The sequence below is a fragment of the Chironomus tepperi genome, unplaced genomic scaffold (genome assembly GCF_022539635.2).
Source record: "Chironomus tepperi strain 1889 unplaced genomic scaffold, CSIRO-AGI_Ctep_v1 contig_196, whole genome shotgun sequence".
NCBI lineage: Eukaryota > Metazoa > Arthropoda > Insecta > Diptera > Chironomidae > Chironomus > Chironomus tepperi.
In genome coordinates, this window is record NW_027226318.1 from 1,075,940 (window position 1) to 1,092,929 (window position 16,990).

At 32.4% G+C, this 16,990-nt stretch overlaps 1 protein-coding gene across 1 annotated transcript in view; it reads left to right on the plus strand.

The window, feature by feature from the left end:
• The first annotated feature begins 1,981 nt into the window (after positions 1-1,981).
• The window catches only part of LOC139090001 (probable G-protein coupled receptor B0563.6), a 50,730-nt gene continuing 35,721 nt past the window's right edge, over positions 1,982-16,990 (plus strand). Inside the window, exon 1 of the mRNA XM_070639666.1 lies at positions 1,982-2,423. The gene's annotated coding sequence lies outside the window, so the exon portion shown is untranslated. The remainder of the gene's footprint in view (positions 2,424-16,990) is intronic.

The window sequence follows — 16,990 nt, forward strand, 5'->3', positions numbered from 1 at the left end:
AAATCACCTAATGACTTTTCTGGTTGTCAATATTGAGAATGATGACCTTCTCTAGAGAATAGATAGCAATATGACAATTTTAAAGGAATTGTAGCTGCAGCTTTGATATCCGGAGTCAATCACACTCCTTGTTCTATCCAATTTGAATACTGCCAATATTGATTTCCTCTCTGCATCAATCCAGCATCACATATTTTCCGAACTTTTCGATAAATTTAGTATCAATTTATCCTTGATTTCATCCAGGATACAAACGTCGATTGGAAATTCTCAAGGTTACTGATCTATAAAAATGTATTTTTTTTTTTATAAAATGTCATTAACAGCACTGCTGATTTTCAATAAATAATTTCCATTTTAAAAAAGTCAATTTAGAATGCTTGCAACACAAAGCCAATTTCCCGCAGCTATGACCTCAAAGAAATTAATTTAAAATTCAACAGAAAGTCAACAGCCTCAATCAAATAAATAAATTTATTGTTGGCATCAACTAAAAATACATCCAGATTGATTTTACGTTAATTAATTATTTTTGGCATAGTGAAAAATCGCGAGTAATCCAATCAATTGTATTATGTTCAGTTCTCATTAATCCAACAATGAATTTAGTTGTAAAAAAGCCCCGATCGTCCTCATTTTCCACATTATCAATAATACATTTTTTTTTTGGATTATCGAAGCAGTTCATTCAGTAATTTTTATTGGAATGGAAATCCGGTTTTAACTAGAAATTGGGGGGATTACTGTTTGGTATTTTTGTGAAATTATGGTGTTTTTAATAAGAAGGGATTCAAAGAGAACAGGATGTATTGGCTTCGAATTAATGGGAATCAAGCTTCGATGTGCTGGACATGCTTTTAGGGGATACCTGTGGAAACTTCATTAATAAAGGTTTTCAAATCTGACTTACTAGATGGTTACATAGCTTGTAGCGGGCGAAAGAACTTTTAGAAGAAAGCTGTTGATATTCGAAGCTGCTGATAATGGAAGCTGTTGATAGTTGACAAGTGGAAGCCACCGATAGAACCAGTCTCGGGTGATATCTTTGGGAGGTCATGAATCACAATTGATCTGTACATCCAGCGAAGTAAGTAAGTAATCAAATAATAATTTGAATCATTAGGTACCGAGCACCAACACTCTATGAAGGAATCGGTTAGAGTTTAGACCAATGATGGACAACCTTTGTGCCGTGGCACATTATTGAGCAGCCAAATATTTTTGAAAGTGTCATGAACCGGATGTTTTGCGCAGTTTTGGTCGAGACTTAACACAGAGTGTGCCATAAAAAATAAAAGGTTGTCCACCACTGACTTAGACCATACCAAATTAGAGTTAGAGAACCAAACCTTCATACACCAAGTTACACGTAGTAAAAAAATCAGAAATTTAATTAAAAAATTCTCGAAAATCAATTTAGTTCAAACATTTCACATATGCTACCCCCCGCAAATTTAACTGTAAAAATAATCGTTTTAATACGATAACCGCATCAATTAAATTGCATCATCATGATAACAATAATTACCCCATATTCAGTCGATTTTTCATCGAAAAAAAAAATTTTCATTTTATTTTCATACTCATTTCAACATCAATATTATATTATTTGAGCTTATAACTCAATCATATTGAAAGGTAATTAGATAGTAACGTACAAGATAAGGGGCTGATTGTGATAGCAATTATAAATATTTTTTTTTGTTGCCAATTATAACTCTTTCTCGCATTTTTTACTCTATATAAACAAAAGGAACATCATTCAATGACCCACATCACATTGATTGTTGTTGTCCGTGCCACATGCTCTCTCTCTCGAGCATTTTTCTCTCTCACAGCATGAAAATTGGAAAAATTCTCATTGGAAAAATGAAAAAAAATTTTCCACGCTTGTTGGCTTTGCAGACGACAGAAAAATTGTAAGTTGAAAGAAGTTTTGTTGGCAATAGAATCGTAATGATGTTCAGTACGTTGAGACGACTTGATAGGATCGGATGAAAAATCGGAAAACTCTCCCTATGGTCGGGAAAAATAATAAATATTATTTTTTTGTGGGAAAATTGTGAAAAATTTTTAAGTGATTGAAAAATTCTGAATAAGGCATAAAAAGTATATAGAAGTGCATATTTTGCGAAATGACGCAAGCATTAGTGAAAATATTGAATATGATGATGATGAAAATAATTGCAAAAGTGCTCAGCAATACGTGATTTATGAGGTGAAATTTTCTTTGACACAACTGATGCATAAAATGTGAAAATTAATTGCAAAAAAAAAAACTTCAGATATAGAGTCTCGCACAATGTTTGAATATTATTATTTAGTGCTAAAAACGAGTTAAAAAATAAAACAAAAAACGAGTGTTAATGAACAAATAAAAACGAGCATGTGGAAATTTATGGCACTTGAACGATTTGTTTATCGTAAGTTCCTTTTATATAGCAAATGAAATTTTTTCTCTCTCCATCCTATTAATTACTCATAATAAAAGTCAACAATCGAAAAAAATAATAATATTTTCAACACATTTTGTTATCGCTCATGTTTTGGGACTGTTACTGTCTAATCGTTCAATTATTTTTATAGCTGCCAAGACATCAAAATTAATAATCGGAAAGGAGCTTTTATTGTAAATTTGTGTCGTTTATTTTGTTTTGGGGAGGTCTTAATAGTTTTTGTGTGTTGTAAATTTTTTTACATGTTGTCACGCACTTATTGTTATTTATTAAACCTTTTGTTGGTGAAAATATTGAGAAAAATTTGATTTATCATGTACAATTTTGATTGCAATTTGATGGACATAGGTAACTTTATAAATTGTTTTTGAATGCAAAGTCTTAAAAAATTTACAATTTTGATCTTCATTAAAATTTTCTTAAAAAATCCAAATTTCATAAAAAATTGAAAAATTAAAATAATTTTAAAAAATCTTTTGTTTCTTCTGAGAAAGCTCTTTTTATGGCGGGAAACTTAGGACTTAGCTCAAAATGTTTCAGAATCCACAATGTTGAAAATGTTCTCTTTAATTCTATAATAATTTATTCAATATTTAAGAAGCCTCGAGCGACACAAATGAAGAAGGCTACAACCGCTTCCATAGGCTTCTCATTTGATTCCTTGGTTGACTGGCGGAATATTCTTCTTTTGTGTCTCTTGGAAAATTTATGAGATTAATATCGAACTATTTAATATTTTTCTCAATTTTTTAAACGAAATATTCAGTGAATTATTACAAATCCTCAAACTTTTCACGCCTTTATAAGGTACTCCACAGGATAAATTTACATTATGACTATTTAAATGCAAGTTAATGTTCAGCTAATGACCAGTTCTAATTGTCTTTTGTCTATTTGTGTTATTTCTGAATTCTTAAAGAACAATGAACGAACCAAAAGGCAAGATTTAAAAAAATCTACCATAAAAAAATCTTTAAACAGCCTTCACAAAATCAGTTCTTAATCCCACGAACATCTTTCATAAGTAGTGAATTTAATAAAATATATGCGTTGAATGGCGTTGAATATTAAAAAGGGGTTTTAAAAAAGTATCATGTTTCAAAGATTGTGAAAATGATGAAAATAGGAATCATTTTGAAAGACTTGATAAAAATAGCCTAAAGGCACAATTTTCTTCAACATCGTAAGAATTAAGGATGAAAAATATCATTTAAAGGTTCTCATAAAAATCCGCCACATTTTATACCTATAAAAGATTATTTGCGGATTCAATAATGTTTTCGTTCAATATATTTTAATGCCTTTAAAGAAAATATTTCCCATCATCGACTTTAAATTCCTTTACAGTACAAAAAATTCTCATCCTTCGATTTATTTCCCCAAATAAAAAAAAGATTAGATTTAGCTCACTTCAAGTCGTCTCGTAGGCATGAAATTTAATAAAATTTATGGAGATAAGACGAAAATCATGTCAATGCGATGTGATTAAATCAGAAAACTTTGTCAACGATACAAGGCCTAAGGGAATGTTTGAAAGTTACGGAACCGTAAAATATAACGATTTCAGGCTTTTTCTTCAACGGAACGCTTTGAAATAAAATCATGAAACAAGAATTTGAACTCCATAACCAAATTTTAGAGAGGCTTCCATCCCTTAAGGCGTTGATGGGCAACCTTCTATTATTCGCGGCCAGAATTGTTTGACGAATCACATAATTGTGCCACGGCTCACAGATTGCCACCACTGCCCTTAACCGTTACACATCCTCCAAACTTTCCTTAATACGACAGACTTTATGGTTGTGCGTCCTCTTATTTTATCTTGTCTGATGTGTCGTAATCCACTTATGGAAAACTCAATACATAAAGTTAATTTTAAAGCCTTTAAAGCCCTTCCATGAATGAAAATTTCATCAACAGCAGCAGAGAAACCTTTTTTAATTCAGCAGAACCAGATGGAATTTCTGCTTTTCATATTTTCCACCTTAAATGCTTATTACCTGTCGATTTTCCCAAATGTATTGATGAGAATGAAAAAAATAGTAAATGGAAAGAGCTCACGTGGCAACATCTTGAGATTCAGTTAACGCTTAATCATCACATCATTTATCAGTGAATCAGCTTAAATGAATAAGGCACGAACAGTAAGCGACTTTTATCGTTTGTTGAATTTAATTGCTGTAACTAACTTAATATACAGCTTAATGTAGATAGTTACGTGATTAAAAAATATTAATAAATATAAATTGTTACATCCGGTGGCAATGTCGAGGGCGCTATGTCTGGTCTAGATATTTTATGTAAAAAGGAAGACGTTCTAATTTCTTACCGATGAATTATTCTCGAACAAAGGAAAAATTTTTAATTGAAAGACATTATTTTGTCTGAAAAATGTTTTGTCTACGAGTAGGTGTGTAAACTTAGTCATCAATAAACTTTTTGTTTTTGGGAACATGGTGTGAAATGTGCTGGTTTAGATTTTGATACCTTTTTTTCCATCAGTAGTCAGCACATGTGTAATTGAAGATTTTTTTGAATGAATGTTGGAATTTTTTAAATTTTTCTTGAGTTTTCTTTAATTTCCCGAGTGACGCAAAGGTCAATGTAGAAGATACGTAGAATTCTGAGTACAATTGAACTTACTTTGGATTTCTTTGCCTACTATTTGCTCATAAGTGCAAAAGATGTATCGAAGCAGATTTCATTAAGCATCTGTGACAGAGCCTCGACAGAGATTTTTTAATTGTGTCGATTAAGTTTGTCAAAAATATGAATTTTCCTGATAGGCACAAGATATTCATGGCAGCCAAGTGACTGCTATATGTTGTTTAAATGATAATTTTCATGTTAACTGCTATAAAAATTGCCACTTGAATGCGAAGTGGTCGTCATCAAGTCGTCATTTGGCTGATAATTATGCCAATCGCATGTTCCATTTGGTTGAAGTCCATTTGAAAGTTCTCAATTCTCACTATATGTTTCTGGCATTTTTGAAATTTTTAAAACGGTTCTATCGGTTTTGCATAGATTTAAAGTCATTGAGAGGTTCTAGACTTTCGATATAATTGTGGAGAGTCATTCATATTTTAATTGAATTTTCTCTCAAATTTAGAACGTTCTGGTCTTCAAATTTGCTTCAAATACTAAACTTAGCAAATGAATGACTCAATTCAGATGAAATGAAAAATCTAAAAGTAAACTAATTGAGCATTAGGGGCTACCTTTCTGAAAAATCAAAACATCAACAAGAAATCCAAACAATTTCTTATTGAATTCAAATGACATTTATGTAAATCCTACGCGCAACATTCAAGGATGGCTTGGCAATTATTTAGAAAATTTTATTTAATTTAAATTGAAAATCATTGGAAATAAATCAAATGAATATAGGGATTGTTCACTAATTACGTGATGCAACTTCCCCCACTCTCCGTATTTGATTCTTTTGAGTCAATTGAGTTTTGATTGTTTCAAATCTCGACCCCCACCTCTCTTTAAGTATGTTACGTCATAAATGAACAACCCCTAAATTATGTATCCCGTAATTCCTCGTATAACGATATCCAATTGCCAATATTTCTCATAAATATCCACCATAATCGTTAATAATCTCCCACAAAAATCCAAAACAGATATACCTTTAATTACATGGCATCCGATGCTATTGAAATGCGTGGGGGATCATGTCTTAAAATAAATCCGCGTAATTTTCCCATGAACCTTTATTTTTTTCAATTTATATATTGATGCTGCAGGTTTTAAATACTCAAAAGATAATTTTTTGTGTACACTAAAAAAGTGCGTAAATTTTCATTCTCAAAATTCTTTAAAATAAACAAAAATAATCATGTTAATCAAGAAGTATTTCATTTTAGGTCAGTAGGTCTATGGAAATAGAGTCTATTAATATAAATAACAAAATTTCTATTGTTAGTTTACAAATAAAAATGTCTAAAAATAAATCTCAATTAAAGATGTATAAATATTGTGATTCCATTGAGATTTGTTGATGAGGATGTGAATTATTTGTTTGGGTTTAGTGTGAAGGAGTTAGTGATGAGCTGGCACAAACTAAAATATTTTTTTTGTATATCATGAAAACTTTTGGGAAATGCCATAAAATATTTTGGGTTTAAATAACAATTATTGTAACATGTTGCTTGCTATACTCTCAGTTATTTTGGGTCAAGATTAACAGAACGAGTGGATTTAAAATAAACAAAAATTTGTTAATGGAGCTTCCACGTGTAATTAAAATAATATTTTGATCGTGCAATCTAATTAATTATTTTATGGTCTGGAGTCTGTTGAGAATGTATCAGAATTGAATTATTTTAGAAAAATTGATTTTTTCAGTAGCAATGCCAGCCTGAGAGATCCAAAACAGTCAATGGCCAGCCAAAATTAATGCACATGAACTATAAACTCTATATGACATTGTAGAGGAACTTTTGTGCCACTCAAGGGTGAAATTGACGTTATAGTAAACATTTTAAGGTTGAAAATCACTCTATTGCCAGAGTATGGACTCATAACATCCCATGAAGGTTCATGGATCTTCAGACTAAGGGTACAGAACTGATTGAACAGATTTTGACCGTTTTAATCAAGGGTTCGGTTAAAAACTGCAGGATTAACTGAATTTCCTCTATTTTAAATGCACAAGCTTGTATAGTTCGTTTAAGGCTACAAACCTGTAGAAGAACTCTACAAAATGCAGCTTCAGACTCCTCACACTTAAATTCTATACATCAAACTTGATAAACCCTCAAAAACTCTTTAAATTACCTCAAAAATTCCATCCAAAAAACTTTTCCAACAGCTCTTTAAAGTTGAAGAACCTCAAACTTATTTTCATATCAACATCCACCAAAATGAATCCATCCAAATTGTGTATCTTTGTGGGAATCTTAATATGACTTCTCATTTTCATTTCAATTGAAAGCATGTATACATTAATATCTCCTGTGAATAAAGATGATTGCTCACATAATTTTATTAAAAATCGTTCATTGAACTCTATTTGCAGTTTTGTGGAGTTTAGTTCTGGTGAGACGAGCATAGACAAACTCATGCAAAGTTCTCCTTAAAAGGCAATTTGGGGAGAAAATTTGATGTAATTTTTTTGAGAGACATAAAAATGTCAGGTGCTAGTCAACGTGTCATTTTTGATATTTCTTACTTTATGAAGTAAGTGATGTGATTGATATGTTGTAACTGGTTTATATGATGGATTTTTGATGGTGTAATTCAAGGAAAGTTATTTTGGTATTCAGCATATAAATCTTAACAAAGGCTTTTCTGGGCGGAGTCGTTAGGCCATCTCTATTATGACGACGAATATTCGAATTCCACCAGAGGCTCTATAACTTAATCCATTCCATATAGTTCCATCAACTAGACAAGGATTCCATCTATCCTCACAAAAGTGCACCTTAAAAAATCCGTTACATGCTGCTCGGGTATAAAGAAAACTTGATACAAGAAGGATGAACTTTATAAATAGAAACAAATTAGAATGCTTAATTTCAAATAGATTGATTTCAAGTATAGCAGTATGTACATCAGTATTTTGCAAATGACCATAATTCCGAAGAATTCAATTGAGAAGATTGAAAATTATTTTGAACTTTGACTTTGGTTTAAATCAACAAAGAAGTTCATGTGGATTCGATGAATTGGGGTAGGAATTAGTGAGGAAGCAGGAAGGTTAGATATTGTGTGGAGCAGTGATGGGGAAACAATGTGCTTTGGTACACTGGTGTTTCTTCAAATTTTTTGGGAATTGCCATGAAACGTAGGCCGTGTGAGATTTCGGTTGTGGCTTACCACCGAGATGTGCTACTAAAAATATAAGGTTGAATACAACTGATGTAAGGCAATCGACATCTTGAGTATATCCATGTCATATCAAAAAACCTTGTTTGCCACACCATGAAGAGACAATAACAAAAGTATACCCGAAAACTCTATGACTCTGTAATGCATTTATGACTATATGACACTGACTAGATGCACTACTGCTATCATTAGTTCCTATATTTGGAAATACCAATGTCTATATATAGATTTCCCCATCAAAACCTTACCGAACATGAACCATAATTGAAACAGCAACACAAAACCATCTCAAATTGATTCAATTTAAGACAAGTTTGCTTTAATGTCAGCAAACAAATATTCTCGGTTCTTCTCATTCAATTTTACACCACACTCAAAAATGTCTAAACCACATAAAAGAAATAAATGAGCAAAAAAGTTAATTAACAACAAAAACAAAACTTTTCCATTTGCTTCAAAATATATTTCATAATTAAAGCTTTTTCATCATGTGCTGAGAGAAATTGTTTACAAAAATTATATCGTATATATTGTTATATCTGATTATGAAACAATAAGATATGGAAGATAGAAAAGAGAAGCAAATAGATTCTCATCTCATGTGGTATCATACATTAAATCATTAACTTGTATCAATTTCATTACTCTGTAAATAAAAGAACGAAAATGAATGATGTAATGAAATTGAGATGGTTGCAACTTGTTGTTGTAGCTTTATAGCATTTATTGAATTAATCATAAGAGCATGTGGAGGAGTCAAGAGCTTTTTGCATTGTTGTGCTAGGATTTTTATAGAGAATAAGCATGATCAGGTGAGCTATAGCAGATTAGACATCTGTGATCTTGGTAATGAGGTCAATGGGGTGTCGATTCTTAAGTATTTGTGAGCTGTGACTTGAATTTGATTTTACAGATCTAGTTGATGGAACTGCCACTCTTCAAGGGCTGTCACTCTTCAGGAAAAATTTGGATAAGCTTTAAATCTATCCTTTTAAAAAGACATCCCGGATCAGGGATCGGTCCTCGGTGATGCATTTAGTGGTACACTTGACATTTGGTCAGCTTCTGAGTCAAAGTTCGGCTTTCCCAATTCCCTGATTTGCGTATTATTCCCAATAATTCTAACTCGAGAATGACTTGACTTTCCCTTCCTAATTAATCGTCATTTCCTATATCTAATGGGCCATTTACTTATTTTGCTCAGGAGAGAGGATGAGAAGGAGGAGGTTAAATCCCTTTAACCGTTTTTCAACCCCATAATTAATCATTCAACTCTGAAATCATATCAAACATCTAATTCTATCAGTGTCACACGTCGTAACCATTTTATTTAAATTCTTGTCAAACTTCTTCATACTGTAAATTTCCCACAAAAACCTTCAAAATTTAATCATACAGAACAAAAGCTTTTGTGTTATTTTTTTCTAACAAGATTAAAACATATTGCTGTAGAACTTTTCAAACTGTGCTGCAAACAAGCCGAATATTTTTAAAGTATTTTCTTCCTACTGAGACTCAATTGTGACTTTTTGCAACGTGGGAATTAAATTTTTAAAAGAAGAATTTAATTTTGGAATCTGATGAAAAAGTTGGAGTTTGTATGTCTTCTATTTTAATTCATTAGCATTTTGTTTTGTTAAGTGTTTAGAGAGGATTTAAGTGTTTGGGGGTCATTAGGATGTTATGAAACGATGAGTATGCAGCAGGGAGTGGACTTAGTAGCACAAATTGGTTAATCGAACAAAAATCGAGCTTTAGGTCAGTGTGACACTGACTTGGCCAGAGTTGTGCTAGTCTGGGACTGGGTTTTGGATTGATGTGCTATTTAAGAATCGAGTCAAAGATCCTATAATAAGCTGAAGATAATGTACAAAGTAACTACTCGACTTGAGCTCTACTACTAAAGCTACAAAGCTCACTCTCTAAAAGTAGAAGCTTCAAATCTTGAGAATCAAAATCCTCATCCCTCAAATTCCAGCATCACAAAATATCCAAACAACTCCTCACAATTTCAAGTCATAACGAAACAATTTTAAAGCTTTTCTAAATTCTATCTACCGAGTATATGTCGCATCAAGGTCCCAGATCGGGGAATATTGAGTACAAAAACGCAGGCAAAGCTGCAAAAAAGAAAAATAAACAACTTTTCATTTACATTCTCAATGTTATGCTCAATGTTGCAATCAAAAATCGATGAAGATTGTCTGGAGACCGTTTAGTACAATTGAAAATTTTTTTGTTCCGGTTCGTTCAAGGTAGAAAGAAATTTTTTTTCCAACCACTTGTGCTTTATAATTTTCACTGTGAATTTTCTACCGATAGAATTATGCTTTTTCATGTAAGGTAAGAACATTTATTTCCGCTTACATATGCTCACTTCCTCACACGCTTCAATAAAGTTTCACAATCTTTCAATAAATATATGTTAAAGTTTCACAAGAAGGTATACAAAATTTTAGCAAAGGAAAATATTGTCGATGCTTGAGATGTTCTCAGATTGGATTTAACGTGTGTTGACTTTGAATAACTTGATGATTTTCGGGTGTGCCAATAGTCGACCTTGGTGCTGTAAGGAGACAGATTTAAAACTTTGAATATTGAGTCACAAGTTCACTTTTTATTCAATTTAACAACAGATCTTAACTGTCTATCCACCTCATGGGTTAAATGGAACAGCACGCTTGTCATCTCTTTGTCCGAAAGTATCCACACCAAGATAATTAAGAATGAATTCATCAGCATACTGGGAAAATGAGTCGACATTGATGTTTAAATCATAGAAGTCATTTGGAAGATTTTCTGGAAAGACATCAGGTCTGTCATGCAATTGTCCATCAGATTCCATTATTATGCTTATTAAATAAATTGAGAATAATTTTATCAAATATGTCATTTTTAGAGTCTATTTGACAATATTTGAAGGAAAAGCTATACTAAGCTTTCAACTAGTTACTCTGTTAAGTTTTCACATTTAAACTGCTTCAGATTTTAAAATTAATTAAACAAAATTGGAATTTGTAAAAGATTTGATTGACGTTTTACATTATTCGACAACCTTTGATTAGTAAAACTTGATGTTAAGCTAATGTTCGTGAAATATTTGATTTGACATGGATCTAGGATTGCAAAAATTGCAAAGAATGTGTTGCTCTGTAGAGTAGCGGATTAGATGATTAGATTAATTTTGTTTGTCGATTCAAGGTTGTTGGTTTGAATCTGCCTTACTTAATTTCCCGAGCGACAAAAATGAACAAGGAACTCTGCTACGGAACTTTAAAGTCTCCGTTTAATTTATTTTTAATACCTCTGTTTGGAGTCCATATAGTGTCCATATGGCTGCAAAAAATAGAATCGGGGTCTTTTGAACTCCATGCCGGAGCCTTCTTTATTTGTGTTGCTCGTGCATTTACATACTCTCAAGTCCGAATGAACACAATTATTCCCAAATTTGTACTTGATGATCATAATTCACTAAAACATCTCTGCTCTCCAATATATTCAGTACCTAACCATCTCAACATGCCTTTAAGTTCACATAAATATCAATTTTATGTCTGTTTCTATAACATTTAAAGCTTTTTCATAACGTAGCAATGTACCTTATCTGCCGAACGAATACAATTAATTTAAATTCACGTAAAAAAAATGTAAACAGATATAAAAGTAAGTGATGCAAAAGATTGTGTGTGGGAAACTAGAATAAATTTGAGAGCAGGATTGCTTCATTTTTCATTCGTAAATTTTTCTAGGATGGAAATATTTTCATTGAAAAATTGGAATCGAATTGAATTTGAAATTCAAGTTAATACTTCAAAGTGAATATTTTTATCGCTGAATTGCTGATAGATGCAAATATTTGTCTGGCTTGTAAAAATTCATAGCTTAAGAATCGAAAGCAATCTTTTTCGATTGTTTTGTCTTAAAATCCACATGATTGACATTTGAGTATTGATTTTACATGAAGAATATCCTTCGGTTATTTGCGTTGGAACATAAATCCACTCATTTTGAAATGTTTTTGTATTACTTTTCTGAGGATTGGATATTGTGATAAATGATTTGAGTAAATCAATGATAAAGTTTGGAAATTTGGATCTGATGACGGTTGTTGTCTGGTAAACATGGTTTTCTTGGAAAGCTATTTGTGGAATAGTAACGTTTGTAAGCATTTTTTTAGTTTCTATCATGTCGTCAACTATTAAGAGATCTAGCCTACGGTGGGAATCGAACTCACGTCCTCACAATATAGGAAGTTCCAGATATTTGCTCTGTTACCTAACCATTCGGTCACAATGACCTTATTATTGCATTGGTATATTCAGCTACATATGGCTTAAGACCTCGGATTCCACTGTGGGGTGACTCCTTCAGCTTTAACTCAAATAGCTGACTAGTCTACGCAGACGTGGACCCGAGTGTATGAAAATACATCATAATTAGTTAATGTTGAGCTAATGCTCAATTGATGCTTAGTTCCCATGGGTGTTTTTTGCCCACTTAGGGTGTGCTTGTGAGTATCCTTAATCCTATAAGTTGACCGTGCTCAATTTTACGACTGTACTCAAAGACATGCTATTTATATGCTAGAGTAAGCAAATTTACAATATTCATTATCGTCCATCGTCTGACTCAAGCATCAAAAGCTTAAAAAATGAATAACTGCATTTTCATTTATTCATTTATCCTCAAGTGTATTGTCTCGACTGGCTCCTACTTATCATATTTTACTCCACCCCAATCATTACGTTAATAAAACTGAGAAAGAAAAACTTTTCAATTATAAGTTTCATTTTGAAAATGAATCAACTATAATTTGCCTTTAAATCTTGAAGGAATCTTTATTTCCAACAGAATCATTGCCATCATAATCATCATCATCATCAGCATCATGATTATAAAGTAAACTTGAACTTTATCATTTAGGAATTTATGATTCGTGTCGTAATTTAAATTAAACAAAAATTTACTTCTGTCGCTTACTCTTCTTTCCCTTAATTTTACCCTTCTGTCTCGAATATCTCATTCGGAAATTGCTCATCAAAAAAGAAGACATGGCAAATGTGTGCTTACTTAATAAAACATTCATGAGAAAATAAAATTGCAAAATCTCTTTTTTAAAAAAAATCATAAAATTTATTTGTAAAGATGATTGTGCTACATTTGCTTTTATTCATAGTCCTAGACCCTCTTAATGGTCAGTTTTGCTGTTTAAAGAGGAACAAAAAAGAAAAAAAATCAAGAACAGAGAAATTTTTGCCGCTTCATAAATTTTCAACTCGAGTTTTTTTTATTTGGAAAGAAAATCAAATCAGCAAAGAATGAAATAGGGTTGTTCATAAGTGATGTCTGTCGAGTCATTCTCGAAAAGTACAAATCGGTTAATTGATTAAAATTCCTGGGCCAGAATTGCATGCCTCTGACCATAAAGTCTCAATCCGAAGGAATGTCACTGTCACACCTGTCTAGTGCTGGATTTATAATCGATTAGCAATTGCACACATTGCAAGATGGCCATTTATGGTCCACACTATGGTTTCCTTATTGTATTGGCAATTGGCAGGCGGAAGCCGACTTTAGGCGACATCTGAAAGAGGCCATGGATCACAGTTGATCTGTACGGCCAACGAAGTAAGTAAGAACTATGGTTTCCCGAAGTCTCGAAAACTAAGACGGGGCGGTCCATTTGACTGGGGCAACAAATTGACTGACATGTTGCTGAGTCTGAAATATCGACAAAAGTGAAGAATACTTTTGGAACCACAAATTGGACGTCACATTCGTACAAACCCCCAAAAAGAAAAAGATTCATACAATAAATTGATTTAAAAGTGGAATGAATGGAAGCTCCGAAGAAAAATGATTTAATTATGGATTATGTAGAAGAAAGTGATACTTTTGGAGCCTAAAAGTTGCGATGGAATTACAGAACAAGATGTGGAGGTGGTGATTTTTTTATAACAATTTATAATGCGGACTTTTTCCTTTTGATTGGATGCTTCATTTGTTCATGTATCTAAAATTAGGAAGTTGCTATGCGTTTTGTTGACAAGCCTAACCGACTAGATGTGAGAGAATCTGACTCAGCGTTTTATGTGTGTAGCAATTTTTGTTTGAAGTTCAGTTGACTTCCTTGTGGAACAAGTCACATGAAAATTGAACTCCATTTACTCCTTCCATACTTTTTTTTTGGTCGCTCGGACGGTTAAAGTTGTTGATCTAACCGAAAAAGTACAACAACGGATCCCGAGTGGGATTCGAATCCACATCCTTCCGATTTCCTGTCGCATGCTGCTTCCAGGGGTTATATGACTATATAGCAAAGTGACATATATAAATTATATCTTTCCTGTATCCCAGTAATATCCCCTTTATTATTGTTCCCAATGATGTACTGTTCCCAATGATTTACTGTTGATTGACCATTACAGGAATCCCATTCCAAACTTCAGACTATGAAAGCAAGTAAATTTCGGGAGGGAGATTAATTTATAGCCATAAGGAATTAATTGACATGAACTTCGGACTTTTATGAAGAGTTTAGTAGAACAGCTACACAGACTTTGATTTACACTACGATAATCTAGTTCATTTAGACAGAAACCACAGAGATCTTGACACAAAAATCCAGAAAACTCATCAGTTTGTTTATCAATTCCCCAAAAATAAATCCGCATCTCATAACATTGTGCAACCACAAAGACCACCTGCTAAATGATTGTAGCACTGACTGTAAAATATTACGGAATAAAATTTTATCTTACTTCCAATTTATTTTTAAAATCTCCATAACATTTGCTTACATTCCATCCATTGATTATTTTTTTGAAACGCATATCGAGTATGAAAACTTATTACAGCAGTTTCCGTTGCATAATGTAAACACATCGCTATATATGGAAATTTACTTTTCTCATCAGCAATGCTCAATTTAAACTTTTTCCTATGACGTTCTACACACACACACATACACACGTAAACTATTATCATTCTCACCTTCGACTGTCAGCTAATAAAGCTTCATCGAAGAGGAATAACAGGCAAGGTACGAATAAAATTATGCAAAAAAATAATCAGCATAGTCATCAATTTCTCCCATCTCGATTACACAGTTTTTGTATTTACTGTTCATCGGCAATCACAGCAAAAAGCATTAATGACGTTGTCGAACATAAATTATTGAGAATTTGCCTTTTCCATTAATAGAAAAACTTTCCTTTTTTTTGCCATCTCCCACTCTTGCTCTATATATGACTGCTGTTCCAGATTTCATTCGGGATTTTTTATGTGCACGTTTATATCTCTACAGGAATTTAATGTAATGAAATGAAGTACAAAGTTGGCGAGGGAAGAAATGAGGAAAGTTTCGCATTGAATGGAATAGAATTAATAGCTGAACAGTTGTGCTGTCTACTATCAAAATTATCTTGAAGGAAGTGACGAGATTAAGGGATTTGTAAGTTGTAGGCAGTTAGGTGTAATTGGATTTTCTTGTCATATCTTTTAACGGCTTTTGAAAGTTTGAAAATTGTTGTTCGAAAATTATTTGAAATTATGTTCGAATTTTTTCGAATGTTTATAAATATTTGAATTTTGAATATTGTCAATGACATGAAATTGAAGCTTAAATTGCCATTATCCAGCTGTACTTCAGCAATGAAGTCATTAAATGACGCAATGCTATTGAAAGAACTAAGGAACTGTTGAAAGATTACAGTAAAATTACACAAACTTGTATATTTTCATTTAACTCCCGATTTTTCCGGCCATTCCCTTTCTCTTTCAAAATACAAACAAACTTTTCATCCAGGCATCGACTCCAAACGGTTGATAGAATAACAAATAAAAGAAAATTGTTATTGTTGATATTTTCCTTGCAGGCATTCACTTGTCTCACCCCTTATTGCTATTGCTTCTACTGCTGCTGTGATGATGGAATGAAATTGATGAAATGACCTATTTTATGCCAATAACTTTTCTCTTTTTCTTTAATATTTTTCTATTTCCTTCTTCTTTTTTCCATTTCTTGACTTTATTCATTTTTATGATTTTCATTTTTCTACTGGATACGATAAGAAGATGAGTAAATCGCTTTTCACAGTGTGGATAGTATTTGGAGTTTTTGAAACAAATAGATCCAATTTGTGCAGACTTATGGATGGAAATAATATTTTTATTGTTTTTAGAGGGGATCCCTGAGGGAATACTACGGCTAATAGCATGAAATAAAAGTATTAGATAACATTAAGTGATAATGCTGTTATGGAGTGATTAGAGACGTACAAATTTTAATGTTTCGGGATGGAAATTGAGACTTTTTTGTTGTGGATTTAGGGATTTTTTGGGAGAAGTTGAAAAAGTTTTTATTGACTTTTATAATGAATATTGCCTGAATACATTAGAAATTTGATAAGTAAGTGTTTGTAAGTCTATAAAATTAGGGATCAGCCTGTATACTTGGAAATTATGTTACTCTCGGTTGCTACCACGAAGCTCATTGGTTACTTAGTTGCGAGTTTGTTGTTCGGAAAGAGATCAATTGTAATTTGTGGTTTATGACTTCCTATAGATACCGTTTGTATATTGGCAATAATAAGCTTCAATATTTCATGACTTCAATTCATGACTTCAATTCATGACTTCAATCCTGAGGCGTAGCCAGAAAACAAGTTTTGTATGAAATGATGACAGGGGAG